The 22,194-nt window shown below is 37.3% G+C and overlaps 1 long non-coding RNA gene across 1 annotated transcript in view; it reads right to left on the bottom strand.

The window, feature by feature from the left end:
• The window catches only part of LOC122791063, a 123,481-nt gene that overhangs the window by 23,899 nt on the left and 77,388 nt on the right, over positions 1-22,194 (bottom strand). Inside the window, exons 6-8 of the long non-coding RNA XR_006363067.1 lie at positions 21,231-21,245; positions 19,574-19,606; positions 4,972-4,986 (exon numbers count right to left, since the gene is read on the bottom strand). This is a non-coding gene — a long non-coding RNA (uncharacterized LOC122791063). The remainder of the gene's footprint in view (positions 1-4,971; positions 4,987-19,573; positions 19,607-21,230; positions 21,246-22,194) is intronic.

Below are 22,194 nucleotides of genomic sequence, written 5' to 3'. Positions count from 1 at the left end.
TTTCCAGCTGTGTTGTTAGTACAGACTCTAATGGGTCCACATGCTATCTCCAGCCGTGTAGTGGGTAGAAACCGTAATGGGACCACATGCTGTCTCCAGCTATGTAACGGATACAAACACCTAATGTGCTGACCCGCTATCCTGAACCAGTGGTACAGGTATTTCATGGGCCAACATAACATTCTCAGCACTGCAAAGAGTACAAATCCCTCATAGATCAGCTCACTAAGTAATGGATACATATCCCTCAGGGGGTCACTATATCTGGAGTGAAACTTCCCTCTAGGTATCTCTCTTTCCCCTCTTCTTCTGTGTATGGGGCAATATAGGGTCTGGTGATTGCGTCCTAAGCTGTGTATTAGATTTAGATAGCTTCAGCCCAGTGCCAATTGCTTTGTATAGCTGTGTACTGAGTTTGTTTCCATCTTGAACTTACACTCTGTCCACAGATGAGTAATGGACCATTGTCCTCCTGTGGAGGTGATCATTAATGGTATTTACCAGAAACCTCTGACCATAGCTTTGCAGCAGCACTGATGGACAGTACACTGTACTCCCTAATTTGTCTGCATTATGAGCCATCCATGATGCATCATGACCACAGAAAATGGCTGAATGCATTCTGTTGTGTTGTCACAGCAGCAGAAGTGATAGCATACACAATGCACCCTGGATATGGCAATTCTACGCTCACATAAGGATGCTTTACCCACTGCCTCTCTATATCAATAAAGCTATACTACTATTTGCCACAATAGTCAAGAGAGCAAACTTCTGACAGCGACCCTTATCATTGTCCAAACTTACACTCAGAACTGCTAGCTGTTCCCTTTGACACAGCCTTGATATTGTTCTCTCACTAAATAGCCCCCCTTTTGAATGGTCTATGACAAGACTGCATTCTCCAGTCTTGACCCTGCCTATTGGAAACAGTTTTTACCAGAAATCTGAAAACAGGAAATTCTACATGGATTTCTAATAACATTGCTAGATAATTTATTTAAAGAAGCTGAATGCAAATGCCTAAGAGATATTGGCTAATGCTTTCCTATATATTATAGATCACCTTGCAATAATACAATTGCATTATTTCCAAGACTGGTGGTGAAGTGGTTAGCGTTGTCACTTCACAGCAAGATGGCCTCCAGTTTGATTCTTGGCTGGGTTGCCTTATATGTGGAGTCTACATATCCTCCCTGCATTCATGTGGGTTTCCTCTGTGTGCTCTGGTTTCCTCCCACATTCCAAAAACATGTGTCTGGAGTGTTTCTCCTTGGGCCTGTGCTGAAAATGGTCTCTGTCCCAGTCAGACTTTCCTGCTAAACAAATGTTAAATAACATGATGATTTTTTCATGCATTCTTCTCTCTCCCTCTGTCTGTCTCTCTCTCTCTATATATATATATATATGTGTGTGTGTGTGTGTGTGTGTTTATACAATATATAGTCAATTTATTTTTGTAAATAATTAACATTTTATAAATTACTGTATTATGCTAAATCTCCTCTTATGTACTTAGATAAAACTGTTTTGCAAACTGCTTAAAACTGCAGAAAAACAAGTGATTATATTACTCTTGTAGCTATATTTGCAACCTTTTGAAATCAACTGAGTCTACTATACTTGTTGATATGCATAAAACAAACTTTATCTTTATGTATGGGTGTACTTTAAATAATCTAAATGCTCAAATGTAGATGTCACTAAAATACATAAAAAATCGAAAACAAAACATGTTGACTCATCATTGTACATGGTTTGAGACATGCATGTATAACAGAGTGTTTTTGCAGGGGCAGCCCTCCCTGCACCAACCAAACCCCTGATAGTTATATATACTAACTCTGAGATGGCACAATACTGGGGAAGGGGCATATTCCCAACCCCGGGATTCTCAGTCTTGTACACCTATCAACCATCTGTTTGGCCATAATCTAATGACAGGCAGCTGTGTGGAAAACAACTGCTCTTGTTTCTGCTTTTCTTGTCATGATGTATGCAAATGTTTGTAAAATGATTAACTGCACCATACTTGCTGGAAACTGCCCAACTGTAACATGCTGTTATCTTTTTCTTCTGTGAACTCACATTATTGCTGAAAGGGTCATTGGACCAAATCACTTACTCCATAAACAAATAAACAAATAATGAGTTTCTCTTCTTAATGCCAACACATTTGTTTTTTTGAAAATGTTCTGACTGCGTCACTGTACCCAGTTTTAGCACTGTAGTATATGAGTTTATTTGTGAGTGAACTCATGTTAGACTATGAGTTTGAGTATTTGTAAGTATAACTAACTATATTTAAGTTTATGAACATGTATGGTTGTAAGTCACTTGCTCTACAGTTGCTCCTTAGCCATGTGAATGATTGGCTTCAGCCTAATACCAAGGTGGTGAGAACTATGGTTTGGGTTACACCTAATCTGAGGAGACCAGGACTGACACTGTGCCACAGGGAAGTTTATTTATTATTTTGTACTGTGGGATCCCACTTCCCCTATACATACAGATAGAACTGCTTTGGCAGTATGTTTGGAAGTGACTCTATGCCACATTCAAAGAAATGGAGATTCTAGAGGACACAGTTTCTTCCACAACAATCAAATTCATCACTGTGAGAGCACAGAGAACAGTCATGACAGGACATAGCACAAGCATAACACAGAGCACTGTTTTGATACCACTAAGCACTGCTCAACAAGGTACTTCATATTTCACAATCTATATCACTGATGACATATGAACCTTATGGTCTCAGGCAGTAATTCAGTTTGCACATATGGACAAATGAAATCTCAGCTTCAGCTTAAGGTGGCAACCTGCCCATGGAATTAGGCTGAAAAAGAACACTGTCACTCATCAGTGAATAGTTTAATCACTGCTATCCATCTATTTAACGTGTACTATGGGCAGTGCTAGGAGCATACATTTCTGCTCCTGTATAACAAACAAGCATAGATCAGTTCCCCTGAGATCTCACACAGTGCTGAACCATGAGCATCAGGGTAGTTCAGTATGATTAGTTCAGAGATCACCATATAGCAGTATGTCCACAGGTGGACAAGGCTTTCCAATACACTAACATTTCTGCCCTGACTAGTGCTGCCCAATGTGAAATCACCACATTTCCAGAGATAAGTACAAAGGGAATGTTCAGTCACAAGGATTTCTGAGTGTGCATTTGCATGCATTTGTGATACAGGACATTCTTCAGCAATAGTTAACGGGCAGCTCTTGGATAACGAATGGTTATCTATTGTTAGATTATGTATTGTTATTTGTTCTTAGATTATGCGCTGTGTTAGAAGGGACTGTTTGTAGATTTACACTCTGTTCTTTATTTCTGGAAAGACTTTTCTAGTAACAAACCACATTTTGCCATGTTAGACAGAAACATTAAAATTTACAGTTATTGTGTTCCAGAAAATTGGCGTGATTAGAAGAAAGCTCTTAGAAATGTGTTTTAAGAACCACCATGCTGACTAAAGGAATCCAGACATTGATGAGCCAGTAGAGACTATTCTGGGTGTGAGTTAGTTTACGTTATAGAGCAAGAACTTGGCCATATTCATCTATTTTATTTTTTTATAATATTTCTGCAAGACCGCAGTGGCGCAGTGGTGGCGTTGTTGCCTCACAGCAAGAGGTTCTCTCATTCGATTCTCGGCTTGGTTTGGGAGTGCCTTCTGTGTGGAGTCTGCATGTCCTCCTCGCGATCGAGTGGGCGTTCGAAAGACATGCATTGAATGGGCATGCCTTTGTTGAAGGCTGGGCGTCGGGCTGGCAACTCGACACCAAAAAAAACAACTGTCAATCATTAGTGGACTGGAGTTCCACTGTGGCGACCCCTAACTGGGAAAAGCCGAAAGACAAACAACAACATAATATTTCTGTAAGACCGCTAGGCACACATAGCTATTTCCTGGGGTGACTCAGAAGTAACGGCAACACAGAGTCAGAGTATACAGAAACATATGGAACTGAACAAGATTTGTACAAATAGTCATTAATGAATGTTGTCTCTGACTTCAGACTTTACTTGGCAAAATTTAGACCATAAACAAGATTGGCCAATTAATATGATATTTCCTCAAATCATTAAAAAAAGATATAATCTGTTTTTGCCATTATTAAATCTAAAGATGTTAGTTAAATTTAAAGCATGTAATTGCTAAATGTAATCACACAGAGAGAGAGCTTTGAATTCTAATTTGTATCAGACTTAATTTTAAACAGCAGGTAAGTAACTGCAACATGCCAAACTTCATATGTCATCATTGATATAGACTATGACATTTGAACAATGAATTGTAAAGAGTTTGAGAATAACCCATTAATTTTCACTAGGAATTAATTATTCTGTTACAGGAGTTAGACTGGAACAATTTTTTATTTGAAAAGCTTTCTGCTGATGTATGAAACCTGCCCTCACTGTATCTCCTTTAAACCAAAATGCATTCTCCATACTTTCAACTTTTTCATAGGTTTATAGGGTCTTAGGTTGTATTGCAGGTTACAGTTTTCTAGTTTGCATCATTAAGCTTACTGACAGCCATTTTTCCATGTGAGAATTCTTTAGTACCTGTAAATATTTTAAGTTTGTTCTTGAGGCTGGTCAGTCAGCTGCTTTCCTTAGTGGTAGTACAAAGACCTCCAATATTTAGCCAGTAGGTGCATAATGCATATTCTTTTTCTTTTATTAATATTGTTACTATAGTTTTTGCAACATATGTCACACATGCTTCAGACAGACCTTCAAGCAGGACAAGATTAATATTGTGTCTTCTTTACTACTAAATATTTTTACACTTTTAACACTCATTATTTTACCTTTAGACAACTATAAAAATGCCAGACTTTACACATTAACATCCATGCAAAATCAAACTGGTTTCAAGATTATTAAACAGAGTGACTTTTCTAAAGCAAAAAAAAAAAAAAGATAAGAAAACAGCAGTAGATACTTACAACATGTTTTTACACCTGTATACATCAGCCATGGAAAGGAAAAAGAAATGACAAAATGTATTAATGATACAGCATGAAAATAGACATTGTATATTTCAACAATTAAATAAAAACTGAACATTTTCCTGAATGTATGCCACACACAACACATGTTGTAAATCATATTTATATTTCCTGCATTGAACTACTAGGCACTAAAAAAAGTTTTGTCTGAGCAATCAGTGCAGGTTTAAGGGCTTCTTTACATTGTATAGCACAAAACAGTAAACAGACTTGACTGGGAGATTTTGTTTCTTCACATTTCTGATAATGATGATTTTCAGACATGATACAAAAATAGTATAAAATAATCAGAAACAGTTATAAAGTAATAAAGGTTAGTTACACGTTGTTAGGAACACTGATTAGCAAACAAACCGACAGTTACAAGCAAAGAGGTACAACACATTAATTTTACCTTGCCGACAGTAAATTAAGAACATCAGTAACACTGAGAATGGGAGACAGCTAATATCTGACAGGAGTAGGCCTTATAAACCAACATCGGTGGTTGGTACATTTACTGTAACTGTGAGTTACCAAGTCAGCAGTATGATCTGGTGCAGCAGAGCAGAGGGATCAGAAACATTTGAGCACAAAATATAAGGGCATACACAATGGGAACATAACAGCAGAAGGTACATATTCACTAATAACCACATTTTACAAGCAATGTCAGCACAGATTTAATATGTGTGATCTTTTTTTCTTTTCTGCACAGCTGTGTCCCCTTGGGGAGTGCATGGAGTCCTGCATCCCTGCAAAGAAGGTATTTTTGTGGTATGTTTGTTGTATAGAATATTTTCTATCAGTTGTGATTCAATGAAATTATATTTTCATTATTCCAACTGTTGCAGTAGCCTATGAGATGTGTCATGCCCAAGACATCACAACCAGCCAGCATCTAAAAGTTCTGGGTCCCTTCCACAGACCCAGTCTAACTGCTGATTGGACAGCCCTAAGGAGGGAAAATAAGCAATCAGAAGAAAAATCTTCAGTTCTTTCTTGCTGCTTCATGAAGAAGCAGCTTAAAGGCTCCACAAGAGCAGCATCCAGCACTTCAGCTCCTTTCTTTGATAGATAAGTCCCCTTTGGGGATCCTTACACACACACACACACACACACACACACACACACACACACACACACACACACACACACACACACACACACACACAAAATATTTATTATTTATTTAATGTTTATTTACAAAAAAAGCTTTGGGCAACCCTTTATTTTAAAAAGTATTTTTTTTTACTTTCATTACCTTTAGCATTCTAGCCCTTTAATAAATCAAGCATTTTTGAAAAATCATCAATTGCCTGGCTTGGACCACTATATTTACGTTCAGATAGTGTTGGGAGCATATCTGATATAGATCTGTATTACATTTGTAAACCATTTTATTTTTTCATAAAAGATAAAGTGTGGGATAGTGTTTTATTTGGACAGAGTGTGCAATGCTGTAGTGTATGTATCTCTTTGATGACTTACCTACTGATAAAATCTTATTTTACTTCTTGTGCATTTACCCACTATGTCTTTATGTGAAATTCATTTTTACTTTAAACTATGACCTCATCTAGGTTTATACCACTGGTGCTCAAATATTTGTTTCAGTTACAAGCTTCTGGCCTTTGTACTACTTTGTCAAGGTACAGTCTGCAACCACTTCAGTTTGCCAGCTCACAGATCCTTATCATTCCTCATCTTTTTAGTAAAACGTATTCTGATAGCAGTTTTCCACCTGAGATCACCTTGCAAACTGATTACTCCTTCCAAGGATCTTAATGTTCTGTTGGAATAGTTAACCACATTTCCATGTAAATGGGCACATCAGGTATATTTAAGGATCATTTAATAGAAAACTGTGCTTTTATTTGCTCTGACATCTGCAAGATCAGTATCTGATTTGCAATTTCTCTTGGTGGGTAATCTCTTTCTGGCCTACATTTGGGATAGGGTATCTGTAAGAACAAATCCCTCACTCATGCTCAAAGTTATTTCAGCATTTCTTTGAATTAAGCCATCAGTCTCCCAGTGTTTTTTCCTAACCTTCAGAACAATGGAGAAAATATTACAAATACTTTGGACATGCATTTTCAGCTTGGTAACTAGCTTGACAGAACCAGGTCCTTTAGAGGACATGCATTAGCAGCTTGGGTACTATCTTGACAGACCCACATCCGTTAAAAAAGTCTATTAGTTATTTATTTATTTATTGATTAGTTTTGTTGACCAAATTGTGTCAGGAAAACAGCTGTTAGACTGGGGACCTCCATTTTAAAGACGTTATTAGGCATTATGCAGAGTAAAAGGTAAAATATGTAGTGTCAGACATGTATGCATTCAGTTTCAGAGGACAGTTTATTCAAAAGGAAAGATAAGCACAAAATGTGCAGAAAATACAGAATGTTTTTTTTTTCTCAAGGGAAAGATACAATCCTGCCAGCTACAGAATGTTCCTTAATGGAATGTTAAATAAAGCACATACAAGACAAGGCCTGAGACCAAGGTTAGGGGGAGTAAATCCGGTCTACAAAGGAAAATTACTGGACTGAAGCAATATAATATGTTGTGTTCAGCATAGCAGTTCAGTTAAGGTTAGTTAGTTCATTCAACCTGTCATTACAGAGAAGATTAAGCTACAATACAGGCATTCTCAAACCTGAATACAGAAGACAGGTCATATAAAGACTATTTTAGTTTATGTTGTTCAGGACAATCAGAATATAATGTGTAGTAACTTTGGATACTAATCAGTACCCCAGTATTTCTACAGATTGTTAGTGTTTATCAGCACTGTTAATGAAGACAGTATTTGGATATTGTGAACATCTAAAAAAGTCTTATTAAATGAACTACAGTGTTTGGATAATTCATTCTGAAAAGTACACAAGACTTAGTCCACAAAGGAGAGGCTGGCACCTGTTCAGCATGAGTTTGGGTAACTAACAGATAAAGACTTTTTTTCAGTCTCATTTCAGTTGTTTCCAGTTAATCCCAGTACAGTACAGTCTTATCAATTCTTTCAATGGCGAGCCACTATGAAGTACTTTACAATACCCTATAGAAACCTTGTATCAACAGTTAGACTATGTGTGTTCTACAAAGAAAATCTACAGAATAGCAGTGTTTTGTTCAATTACATGTGTTCTATGGACTATGGAATAGCAGTGTTTTCATTCCAGTGGAGCACTCCGTGTTTCATTCAACTACATGTGTTCTACAGAGCAAGTATTCCAAACAACATTATCAGCAACACTTCACAACTTCAACAGAAACAGTTGCAGTAAGTAACCCTTATAAGTACACTTTTTAGTGCAGCAGCCAGCTTAACTTCAAGCTTTCAGCTTTTAGTGCAGCAGCCAACTTAACTTCAAGGTTTCATTAACAGTTTATAGTGACAGCAAATGTTTCATAACAGACTTTTCAGCAGCACACTGGTGTTTTTCAATAAAGACTGTCACCTCTATACAGAATATGCCAGAAATGGCAGCTCTACAGTTTCTCATTATATAGAAGATCTTTCAGTAAGACAGCACTACTTCATGCAGGAGACAATCACAGCAGACAACCTCTACATATAGTAAATGCAGCTGTAAACCAAAGTGCACAGCACCAGTGTTTACTTTAGAAAAAACCTCAAAGAACTTCAGCAGACCAGCACTAAATCAAACAGATTTCAACAGTATTCCTTCAGAATATAAAAGACATTATCCATTTAACAGCTATCTGCACAAATGTTCAAGTTTCCAGTGTGACATCACACAGCCAAGCAGCAAGGAAAAGATTTAAAAAGATGCAGAAGAGAAGACACATTCTTCCAGAATCATAAAGTTATGTAAGACTTTATAAGCACTTTTTAATTAACAGCTCCAAAAAGTTTCAATTCATCAGTTAAAGTAATTTGCATATAAACATGTCAAGTAATACTTCTACAGTTCAAACATCAGTAAATCTTTGGTTTAATTTTAAAAGCTGGGTAAAGCAGTCTAGAAATGTTTTTTAAAGGTTAGTAGTTCAAGAATGTTAAATACATAAAAGGGTTAAATCACAAAAGAAGTTTATCAGTACGGTTTCAGACTTAAATGTAAATGCTGTTAATCAATTTACAAATTATAGTGTATTTTAAATTAAAAGGACACTAACAGACAATGCAAAGGTATAGACTTGAAATACAGAAAGCATAGGGTTTAGTAAACTATTATGGCTCATAAATATTTATAGAATATTTCAGACACAAATTTAGGAGGCAAACATCTATTAGAGCACATAAAAGTTAAAAAAGGTAAGTAGCATTATTAGCAAATAAAAATGTATAGACACAAGTTAATACAGTATATGGTAATTATGCTTCAAGACCAGGTATAGAGTTATCTCTTTAGTGCTGATTTCAATTAGTCTTCAGAAAATAGCCATCATGCTTGATAGGTTATAAAATAAAAACAAACAGTACAATGTTTAAAGATTTAAATTGAGAAACAGTAGGAAAATGTTTCATTTGCTATAAGAGAGAGAGAGAGAGAGACATCATGGTACACAGTGTTAATAGTTTGTACTCTGTCTAACTTAAGAATATGTATTGCAGTTTCTAATCAGCTTTAAAAGCCACAGAACATTTTCAAAATAATGTACAGATCTTGGACATCAGCATTTAGACTTAAAGACTCTAAAAAATATGAATCTAGGTAATATGGAAATTAAATCCTAAAGTTAACAGACTTCAAGCCTAGTAGTCAAAATTAAAATTGGAAGTTTATTCACCAGATAAAGAAAAACAATTGCCTAGTTATAATTAAATCATAAAGTTAAGAGACTTCAATCAGAACAGGTCATAAAGGTGCAAGTGACACCTCGTGGTCAAAATTCAAAATTGCAGGTTTATTTACCAAATAAAAAAATTATTTTCATAGGTTCATAGGTAGGTAACTAGGCTATGGGCCCTAGGGCCTATACAAGCCTAGCCAAAAAGGTACCCTGGCTTTCACCACCCAAGAAAATTATTTTCCCGTGCCCCCATCGAGCAGAGCCACAGAGGTGATCCCCGGGGTGTATTTCCTATTTCCCATCCAATCATCAAGATTTTTCTTGAAGAGTGCTAATGAGGAGCTTTGTTTGATATAGATAGGTAGCTTGTTCCAGAGTATGGGAAGTCTCTGGGACAGGAATCTATCCCTCCAGCATGTTCTGTTTATTGTGGTGACAAGGTTTAGGTCCCTAGAGCATGTAGCTCAGAGGGACTGGGATTTCTTTAAGTGGAACATGTCCAACAGCTCTGGGTTTGACATAGCTTTGTATGTTAGGCAGAGATCACCTCTGAGTAGGCGATATGCGACAGAGTAAAGCTGGAGTTTTTTGAGACTGTCTGCATAGGGCATCTGTTTGAGGCTGATAATCCTCTTTGTGAGGTATTTCTGCAGCCTTTCCAGTTGTTGTAGATGTCTTGTGAAGTACAAACCAAAAGGGGCGTTGTACTCTATAATGGGTCTAATGAGTGACAAGTAGAGGGGGAACAATGACCTCTTTTTTCCTGGATGAGAAATCTTTTGTGATGAGGTGTGCCACGTAGAAGGATTTTCTGACTACTGTGGTGATGTGAATATCAAAGGAGAGACTACTGTCCACCTGTGTCCCAAGGTCTCTTATCACACTTTAGGTGTTAAGTAGACTACCACCTATGTGGTAGCTCATGGGTACAAAGTTTTTACCAAAGGGGATGACATTGCACTTTTTTGGCATTGAGCTTGAGGCCATGGCTTTGACACCAGGCATCTGTCTCAGTGAGGCCCTTTTGTAGGATGTCCACATCGTTAGGAGTTTCAATTATGGTTCCTATCTTGCAGTCATCTGTGGACTTCATTAGCCAAAGACCTTCTGTGTTAGCCGGTACTTCAGAAAAGTAGATACCAAACAGGAGAGGACCCAGGACTGAACCCTGTGGTACTCCACTTGTCACTAGTCTGAAGTCACATTTGGAGTCTGCTACTTTCACAGTGTAGGTTCTATCAGTGAGCCATCTGGCAACCCATCTTGGAACATAGGGATTTATACCTAGTTTAGTGAGTTTTTCTAGAATTCCAGAGTGGGTGATGGTGTCAAAAGCCTTGGCGAGATCTAGATAGGCTGTGTGAACCACCTTACCATCGTCTATGGCTTTGGTGACTGCTTCAAAAAAGTCAGTCAGGTTTAGGAGATAAGATCTGCATTTTATAAACCTGAAGTGGGTGGGGTCCAGAGTTTGGAGATTACCAATGTCTTTGTCGATAAGTTCCATGATGATAAGTTCCATGGCCTAGCAGACCAGGCTCATTAGGCTAATGGGGCAATAATTCCCAGGGGTCTGTGGTGGCTCCCCCTTTGTGGAATGGGATAACAATTGCTGTGTGCCATTCAATGGGCACAAAGCCTGAGGTGAGGCCAAAACTGAACATGGTGCTTAGGTGGGGTGCGAGTCAGGTAGCATAAAGTTGTATATAGTAGTTAGCAATACAAATGAAAGGTAACTTCAAAAGTAGGTCCCTGTAGACTTTCATCAGGAAACCTCAGGGGCAACTGTTAGATTAGGGACCTCCATTTTAAAGTAGTTATTAGGCATTATGCAGACTTAAAGGTAAAACATGTAGTGTCAGACATGTATGCATTCAGTTTTAGGGAAGGACAGTTTATTAGAAAGGAATGATAAGCATGAAATGTGCAGAAAATACAGAAACACAAAATGTTTTTTCTTTCTCAAGGGAAAAATACAATCTTGCCAGCTACAGAGTGCTCCTTAATGGAATGTTAAATAAAGCGCATATGAGACAAAGCCTGAGACCAAGGTTAGAGGGAGTAAATGCAGTTTACAAAGGAAAATTACTGGACTGAAGCCATATAATATGTTGTGTTCAGGATAGCAGTTCAGTTCAGGTTAGTTTGTTCAACCTGTCACTACAGAGAAGATTAAGCTATAATACAGACACTCGAACCTGAGTACAGAAGACAGGTCATATAAAGACTATTTTAGTTTACATTGTTCAGGACAATCAGAGTATGATGTGCAGTAACTTTGGGTACTAATCAGCACCCCAACATTTCTACAGATTGTTATTGTTTATTAGCACTGTCAATGAAGACAGTATTCCGATATTGTGAACATCCAATAAAGTCTCATTAAATGAACTGCAGTGTTTGGAGAATTCATTCTGAAAAGTACACAAGACTTGGCCCATAAAGGAGAGACTGGCACCTGTTCAGCACCAGTTTGGGTAATTAACAGATAAAAACTTTTGTTTCAGTCTAATTTCAGTTGTTTCCAGTTAATCCCAGTACAGTACAGTCTTATCAATTCAGCTATCAACTAAAATAATTGCTGATATATATATATATTAGTGATATAGTGGTAGAAAACACTTTACTGTAAGGTCACATGACCTAGTAAGACCTGCAGAGGATGCGTTACAAAAGAGAGAAGAGAAAGAATGGAATAAACATGAAATAGTTGTTTCCAGGGAAGCGGAGTTGGAAGAAAGGAAGCATTCTAAAGCCATCCCTGAATTGTGTAATTGGAATCAAGAGAAAGTAGTTATTTTTGTTCTATTGGAATATATTTGAAGATTTAAAATTAAATGAAAGAAAAGTCTGCACTTTCATTATTTTCTATTGTCTCTTGTAAAAAGATCCCCATTTTCAATTGTAAGTTGGTGTCCGAAGACTGTTTTCTGTGGTTGGAATTAAAGAAAATATTACACTGGTGGAAAATGTGGACAGAAAAACATAACAGTTTTTTGAAAGTTTCACTTCCAGAAGCTGCCAGTAACTGCTTTGTCTATGTTTATTTTTCACCATATGAAGACTAGTGTCAGTATATAAAGCTACTTAAGATATAACTTCCCCACACAGAAGGAAATGATGCCTAATAAAGTGGAAGTAATTGTTTTATATTGACTGGAATACTTTTGTACTTAGTGGACTGTTACACCCTGTGATTATATGTGGATTTACTTCTCATGGAAGGAAAATGGTTAAACTGAACTGTGGCTATACTGTGCCTATATACATATTTGTTCCAAACAAAAAAAATCACCGTGACACAGTTACCTAAAGGAAGTGCAACTGCATAATTGGTTGACAGCTGTAACTACTGAGCTGGTGAATGATGGAAAACATACTGGAGGCCCAAATGTAGAGGATTACAGCAACTGACCAGCACCTACTTCTCCTATAACAGTAGGTTGCTGCTGTTGCTACCTGGCTGACCACATCAACAACAGTCCTGAAAACTGGTGGGCTCTTAAAGATGTAAAGACTTACTTGGTGGCCTTGAAAATATAAGCAGTTTGAGAACAATGGCTCCAAGCCAAGTAGACTAAGATATCACATCCAACTGGAAACCTGATGGGGATCCTCATTGACTTAGATGATGAAGATGCCCAAGATTACTAAAAACTGAAAAGGACGATAAATTAATGAAGGAACTCAGAAGAGAGACTGACAGGAAGGGTGAGTTTTGCCAGATTACTCAATTTGTTATTGTTAAAGTAGTTCAAAAAGACAGTATGGAATCTAACAGGGAATGATCTCTAGTTATGAATATGGAAAGAGAAGTGATTGTACAGACTGAAGAAAAAAACAGGTTGCTGTCATGCTGAAAAAAAAATGAAAGGGACACCTGAGAGTATTAAGCTTTTTCCCTGCTACATCAAAATAGAGAGCCAGTCAAAAACAGAATAAGAACTCAAAATAAATAAAGAAACACTGGAGTGAAAGGAATGTTGTTAGTACCTCTCTTGGAAGAAAATTATTTTCTTAAGCTGCTCTTTATAGAAGCTGCATTAGATGGAGAAGACTGTACTTATGTTTGTGAGGGAAGAGACTATAACTTCCACATAAAATCATAACAATAATGAAATCAGTGCTGACTTAGATGACTTACTTAAGCCATGTTAGCTATAAGAATGATCATTTCAAAGACAATACATAAGTGGAGCCTGAGAAAATATACAGAGAGGGAGTCAATGGGAATTCAGAGAAACAGAATAGCTCAACTACATAACCCTACTTTGAACTAAGAAATTATCTGCTCTACATGGTGACAAAAGAGAAAGAATAGATATTGGTCCAGTTGTTAATTCCAAAACTTTACAAATATTCACAATGAACTTAGCATAAAGTCATATTTTGGGAGATCATTTATAGATCTAGATTTGCTTTGGCCTAGCATTATGATAAGCATCTAAAACATTTATGCAGGCTGTACAGTGTGACAAGAACATCACCCAAACCAGGATTTACGAACCCTTTCATACCCTATTTAATTTTGATATCTCACTTAAACACGTAGCAATGGGCATTGTGTGTCTACCTGTAAACTCATATAAGGACTGTCAGTAGAGTATAACAAGTTTTTATTGTGCAAAAAAAACTTTCCTGATTCAATACTTCTGTGAAGAATCATTGCCAAAGCCATATCAAAAGAAATAGACCTATTTTTTCTACTGTATGACTTTCCAGAGGATTCTTACCAACCAAAGCACCTTATTCATATACAGTATAATGCATTAAAGCTAATATTTTTTATAGTAAGACAGTTAAAGGTGTCTGTATACCATCTTTAGACAGATGACAGACTTGTAGAATGTTTTAATAAAACTTTAAAATCTATGTTACAGAAGACTACACAAATGGAAGGGAAAAGCTAACCTTAATAATGACATATTCTGAGGACATACTTTGAGAGTTCCCTTTTATAATCAGTTTAATCCAGCACAAATGAGGTTTGGTAACAGATCAATTTGTCCTTGGACATCTTTACGTAGGGCTAGATAAATATAATAGCAGGAATTAAGAAGATAGGAGGAGGATAGAGTTAAATGGGAATGAGGGATGATTGGGAGGAAATGAGGTAAATGTAGGGAGGGGTTTAATGGGTCTTAGGCTATTGTAACTAGTGTAGGAATCACATTTTTTGGTGTGAGCTTACCAGTTTGAGTTTATGTCCGGGATGACCTGTAGGCATTAGCAATGGTTAGTATGGGAGATTAAGTTACAGTATATATAAGTAGCAGTATTGGGTATGTGGCAAGTGTGCGGTGCAATTACTAGCCTCATAAAGTGTTTTTTTTTTTGTTCTATTTTACTTTCAGCCAACTGGTAAGGTTGTTTAAGGTGTTTTCCCTATGGGAGAGCTAGGCTGCTAACAACCTTGGGATCCAGGAACATTACAAGCTTTCTGGCCAATGGGAATACAGCTTTTACCAAAGGTAGGGAGTTCAAACTAAGCCTTTCTCAGTTTAGGGTCACTCTTACCTTGTATTGGCTTTTGCTGCCTTTTCAGCTTCTGTGAGGGGAGCGCTATTGTGGGTGTGATAGTGGCTTCAGCTTGTTGTACTCTGGCAGTTGGGGGATGTGTAGTTGAGCCACAGATGCCTTTTCACAGGCTGCGGGTTTGTTTTGGTGTCATGGTCTTTGTGATCGCAGTTTGATGCGTTGCAGTATCTGGAACAACTCAACATCCATGTTGGCTGAGATTTAAGGGGTAGTGATATGGTCTTCAGTGTCTGCATCCTGTGGAAGGACATCTGTTATTGTTGGTAAAAAAGGGGTAGAAGGGGCTGCTCTATTACTGGGAGGATCGACAAGTGCATGTCAGATGCTTTTTAGTTGCCAGCGAATAACGGCTGCACATGCGCAGTGAGTTATGTCCACTTTTATTAAATAGTTTACAGTTATGGTTAGGTGAAGCAGTGATATTTAAAATTGTCCCTTATCTTGGGTCCACTTTTATTAAATAGTTTACAGTTACGGTTAGGTGAAGCAGCGATATTTAAAATTTTCCCTTATCTTGGGCCTTTGTACCACTTTTATTTCTGGCTATGCTTCTCGTTGGTGCAGAGCCTTTCTCATCCAAAAGAAAAAAAGAAAACAAAAAAGGAGGTGCACTTACACAGAATATCAGAGTTGGGTTGGTAGTCCCCTTTAGGGGGTCAACTATACCAAACTATGGAAGTGGTTAAATTGGAGTTCCCTACTTTATCCCGTCTAAAGAAGACACAGAGGTAGGAATGCAAAGTGTCAGGCATCTGTGGCCTGTGAGGAGTATGTCAAAGGTGCACTTGATAAAAACCTTGTCAGCTGAGGACTAAGTTTGTTTTACAGAAGCTGGAATGTCTTAATTCTCTGCAACTGATGACTTTTTAAATTTAGTGACAGAGTCTAATTGCTTTTGCCTGTGAGTTTGCAACTTATGTTTTTCAGGAACCCAGTGGAGGTAAGTGGATTTTTTTCTCAGAGGTTCTTTTATGATCTGCTGCTTGACGCAATAATACTGTGTATTTCTTATACCTTTCAAATGTACTTATTTTCATAGAATGTCCAGATTTTGCTTCATATTTGGGTTTGTTTTCATAGAGTTGTGTTTTTTGGTGGGATAAGGATGGTCCAAATATGCATACCTCTCAGTGGTACAGATGTTCGCTGAATGTCTAGATTTTGCCTTATATGACTGATCTGTTTCTTATGAAATATGCAATTTTTGGCAAATCAGTGGGTTAATCTGAGGATTTAAGTCATTAAGTAATAACATGCATTTGTGTTACCGACTTAGTATCCTTCAGAAGAATGCATGCTAAGCATAATCCTGTTAATTTAGCAACTTTCTAAGTTATAACAGCAATATTTAAAATATGTCCCCATTTTGGGGGCCTTATGTCACGCTTCGTCCAGATTTTGCGTTAAGAGATTGAGAGGTATGCGAGTATCACTACCTTTCATAAGCCACATTAGTAGTTCAAGGCTGGCTGAAAAAAGTTTTTTCCCACTTTAGGAGGATGCAAATGTTGCATGGATGATGTCAACGGCCAGGTTGCCACTTTTACAGGGATGCTTCTGTGATGGTCCCTCAGAATTCAGTGAAACTGGGCAAGCATTGCTGAGAGTGGAATAGTGACGGCCGCATATAAAGTGGGGCTGGGCAAGTCGCTGGTTGCAGCATCTTACGAGGTAGTCTGTTGATCAGTCCCTGACTTTGACACTACATTTAGTTTTGCCCTCTTAATCTTATCTAAATCTGGGGAGTTTAGGAGGAAAGGCAGTGAACCAGTGAGTTTCAGAGGAAGGGTGATGAATTAACATTTATTACAATGTTGAGCTGAAGTGTGTGAGAAAACTGCTATCCTGGGGATTACCTGTAGCTGCTTGAGTCACTAGGTTGCTGCTCTTGGCTGCAGAGTTGGTTTCAGGATGGTGGTTGAGGCCATGGGCTTGTTCAGGTTCAGTGCTTATGGAACACAGATGTGTTGAAGTTTTCAAATAAGATATAGCTTTTATCAGTTGCAGGGGTGGCAGTGCTTCCAACGCAGCTGGGACACTTTGTGAAGGCTTGATTTGTTCAGAACTATAGGATGTAGGGGAAGGGGTCTCTGTGTGGAACGGGGCTCCATTCCCTGTGGGCCATTCTTTGGTGACTTGGCTGCTCATGTATCTACTTGTGGGTCCTGGGCTTTGTGAGAGAGACATATGCAGACTTTTACCATCACTAGGGTGGAAACAGGGTGCTGACTGTTCCAAGTGGTGCTAAACTGTTTTAATTTTATTTTCTGTGTGTGTGAGCTTGAAAGGGGGTATCTTTTGGCAGCAAACATTTGTGTGTGGATCGTTGCACAGCAGTGTCTTCGTGACACTTGTAGTAAACACTATTGTCTGGGGTGTCGAATTGTGGTCCACTGATTTACAAAATATTACATGTTCTTAAATGCTTTGCTTTAATTCCTGGCAAGTTTTACAGTGCCTGTTTCACTGGAGGATGAAGAACAGTGTCCAGAAACAAGTGCTTGTTTGAATTTATTTGTAAAGACTCCTACACCAAATACCACTTCTGGTGGGAGGAGAAGTGGGGCTCATTGGGTATAGCTGTCATTTTCAGCAACTTAGTGGCAAATCATTAAAGGTTGCAGTTGGAAAATGATAGACACTTAAGTTTCAGACTTCATACCCTTCAGAAAATGCTGATAATGCAAAATCTGTTTTATCAACAAGCAGTATTATGACCTTGGAGTTGGTATATATAAGAAGCATGGGTGTAGAGGGAGCAAAAGGGCTTGCTCTACTTTCAAAAAAGATTTTTTTTTAAATTTTGTCAATTGAATGTTTTAGGTGATTACTAGTGGTTAAACATTCTCACATTTTGAGGAAATGTCAAAGTTCCATGTACATATATATATATATATACACACACACACACACACACACACATATACATATGTACACACACATACATACATATATATATATATATATATGTGTGTGTGTGTGTGTGTGTGTGTGTGTGTGTGTGTGTGTGTGTGTGTGTGTGTGTGCATGTATGCATGTGTGCGTGTGTGTGTGTGTGAGTCACATGTGTTTAGTCTTTTTTTGGTTGACCATTGCTTTGGGCAACAGCCAGATCTTGCTTGTGTGTGTGAACATCCGGTTTATCGCACATATGTTTTGTCAGCTGTTTGCTTTGCTGCAAATATGTGGGATCTATACTAGGTGTGTTCATTAGGGCTAGAGTAAGGTTTAGGTAAGAGGGTACATTAAGAGTGTGTGTGTGTGTGTGTGTGTGTGTGTGTGTGTGGGGGGGGGCACAAATTTGAGTGTTTAGGGTTAAAATCTTAGGTTAAGGGATATATTTGATGTATATTTTTGCATGTGTGTGTTTGTGCATGTGCTCAGTGTCTGAGCTGTGTAGTGGTTGTATTATGTTTTTTAAAGCTAAGATGCACAATAAGGTTAGAGACAGGAGCAAGGTTAGGGTTTACCATCCCCTGCCCCTAACATGCATCTTCATTTAAAAAAAATCCTTTCCCATTACACTACCACTATTCAAAGAAATTTGAGCTGAAAGTGATTGGATTATGGGAAAGGTATCAGAAAAGATTATTTGTTTTGTTTTTCAATGTACTGATTATCAATGTGGTGTTTGTGCAATATAATGAAGGTTCAGAATATCTTTGTACATTTTTTGTATGTTGACTAAGTGATATGTTGATCGTTCATTATATAATCTTATGTGTATATGTATCTCTCTCTCTCTCTTTATATTTATTTAGATATATATATATATATATATATATATATATATATATATATGTGTGTGTGTGTGTGTCTGTGTATGTATGTATATATACAATACACGTGTGTGTGATTATCTAAATTTATGCATATTAGTACACGTACACACACACACACAGACACACACACACACACACACACACACACACACACACACACACACAAACATATACTCTAAAATAAGCACAGCCAATTTTATACATACATGAATTCAAAGTGCTCATAAAACTATATTTCTTGATCAGATCTATGTTATGAAAATGAAGGGTACAGAACTGAATTTGTAACTGAGGAGGCTGGGAAATACATTTGTATATTTTTCAGAATATAGCCTTTAGGGCTCTACTAATAATCTGGATTTCAGGTATGAAGAGGCAATATATCAGTCATGTTTTAGTACTTGGCTGGGCACTGGCCATGGTTTGATAACATAGTTGTCCAGTACAGTAGTAGACAAGAGGAATATACTTACGATATTGACACCAAGGTTTGTGATGAAAAGAATCTGTTAAAATAAATAAAGGTATTAGTTACATAAGGCAATAACATTAATTTGCAATTAATATAGACACATTAGTGCTTTGTGATGAGTGTGTCTCTCCTTCTGTACCAGTTTAACTGCTTGAAGCTCCTGGCTCGGATAACCTTTCTGTTTAGTTAACTGTTGATGTATGCAAACATTGAACCAGACCATGCACATCTTCTCCTTCCCCTAGCTCTGTGCTTCCCTCTTCTGTCTTTGCCTGGATTGTGTGCAATTTAAAATGTCTGCTGCTGTCTGACTTCCATGTTAATACTTCCAATACACTGATTTCAGATTGATTATACATAATGCTAAGATCATCAATTTTTGCACCTATTTTAGAGAACTGTACTTAATAGAAAGTCATTTTGCAAAGTTAAGTCTTTGAAAACCAAGGACACCTACTCCTGTAATGCAGAATCCCCCGATATGTTTATATATATGGTTTGGAGGTTCCTTGTATGGAGTACACAAATATTTAATTTTTTACCAAAAGTTATGTTCAGGGAAAAGTGACACTTTTTGGTATGTGCAACATGGAGCACATTTTATTGGATGTTGCCTAGAACACGTACATGCAAATCACAGCTGTGTCCATTTTTATGACAACAGTTGTAGCAAAGTTAGAAAAATCTATGTCTGCCATATTTTTTAAGCTAAAGTTTATTGCTGAGCCAAGAAATGAGACAGTAACAAGTGTTATTTTTGGGCACAAACTGGAAGTAGTCCCATATACCATGAAATTAGGTAGAATATCTGTTGCTTATGCCAGCACCCAAGAACTCACATGCTCTGCCTTACACATGTACAGAATGAAAACAATGCAGACTTAGTATTTATATTTCCATAACTACCATAAAGGCAATCAGTATGGCAGTACGGCAAGGACAATACACCATGGATAATATAAATGGTGAACATACTAATTGTAGATATCCTGCATGATTTTGAGATTAACTTAGAAGCATTATATTAAATGTGAATCTTTCCAATATGTTTAGCTGTTTCTAATGAGAAAAGAATTAGGAGGAAAGAAAAGACAAATGGGGGAGGCAATGCTGATGTAAAAAAATGAATTATAGAAGGGCATACAGATTTGGGTAGTGTTATTTACTTAGAACCTGCATTTAGAATATTCAGGAATTACTGACATTAGATAATGAAAAACTGGGAACAAGATGAGGGAAGGGGTGGATATACAAAGTTTAAATCAGCTATACTGACAATGAATATTATAGAAAATCTCAGTTTATTCAACATGTGAGTGTCTGTCTACTTATCTGTAAGTCTACCAATCTGGCTAACCAGCTGTCTACCCACATATTGCTTTTTTTCCTATGTTAATCATGAAATGATATTGATTACTACAGACCACCATCCGATTAGGCATGGCTTAAAACAGCAATTATGGAAGACTAGTCATTTCAAAAAGTCCAGAAAAAATATAAATGATTTGCATACTTGGACACATACACATACATAAGCACACAAATAGATAAGCACACACACACATGTACACACACACACACACACACACACACACACACACACACACACACACACACACACACACAAAATCATCAGCTAAAGCAGCTTGATTACTTACGATTGCAGTCCCAAGCTAAAAGGAGAAAGGGGAGAACAGAAGAAAAATGGAGAAATATGTCAACTTACAGATGATGCATATGACAGACATTTTGTCTCTATTGTCTTTACCAAAGCAAGCCAACTACATCAGTTTCTATATGATAAAAAAAAAAAAAACTTTTCAAACACATTTCAGTCATGTCAGCCATTTGTGTAATACAGGATGTGTTCACTTTCAGCACCTTGAATTGTTGAAAGACATTATAGAGACACTAAGATTTCAGTTACTGAAGAAGGCTGTCACCATGTCAAAAATACCCTCTTCCTGTTAAATCACGAATACAGCATCACTGTATGAGTTTGAATACAGCTGCTTCTAATCATGTCAGAGGCTTGGTAGCAATTATAATCTCCTCTCTTGAGACTGGTCACTCAGACTATAAATGTCAGTACTGCTGGTGGAGAGATAAGCAAATATTAGTGCTGCCAAAATCATGGTAGTAATAATGGGGTAGAATGGACTCATTAGTTGTAATGGTTATCACCTTTGGCGACAAGCTAATTTTTATGAGATGGATGCTTAAGAGGAAAAGACACCTATGCAGGTTTCAAAACTTAACTGCAATATTTATTTATTCCCTCCTTTCGTTTTATGAGATAAGCAACTAGGTATTAACAATTTGCAGTCAAAATCCAGTGACAAAAGCTTCCTAATAAGAGTTGCATTGCATTATTAGCAATATACAGATGGATTTCGATTACAACGATATTACGTAATAAAAAAGAAAACTGATTACATGTAGCTAATTATACATACCTGTAATTATATGAGAACTGCTAAACTAAGCAACTGAGATGGCAAGATATTTACATTTTCAAGGTCACTGGATTACTATATTAATTTAAGAAATGCTGCTCAAATCAGTTAACAACATAATGTTACTGTAAGTAACATCCACAGAGGTTATCTAAATAAGTAATAT

Source organism: Protopterus annectens, chromosome 16.part0, assembly GCF_019279795.1.
Source record: "Protopterus annectens isolate FY-2018-M chromosome 16.part0, PAN1.0, whole genome shotgun sequence".
NCBI lineage: Eukaryota > Metazoa > Chordata > Ceratodontiformes > Protopteridae > Protopterus > Protopterus annectens.
The sequence above is the reverse complement of the archived record's forward strand: the minus strand, read 5'-3'. Positions and strand labels throughout refer to the sequence as shown.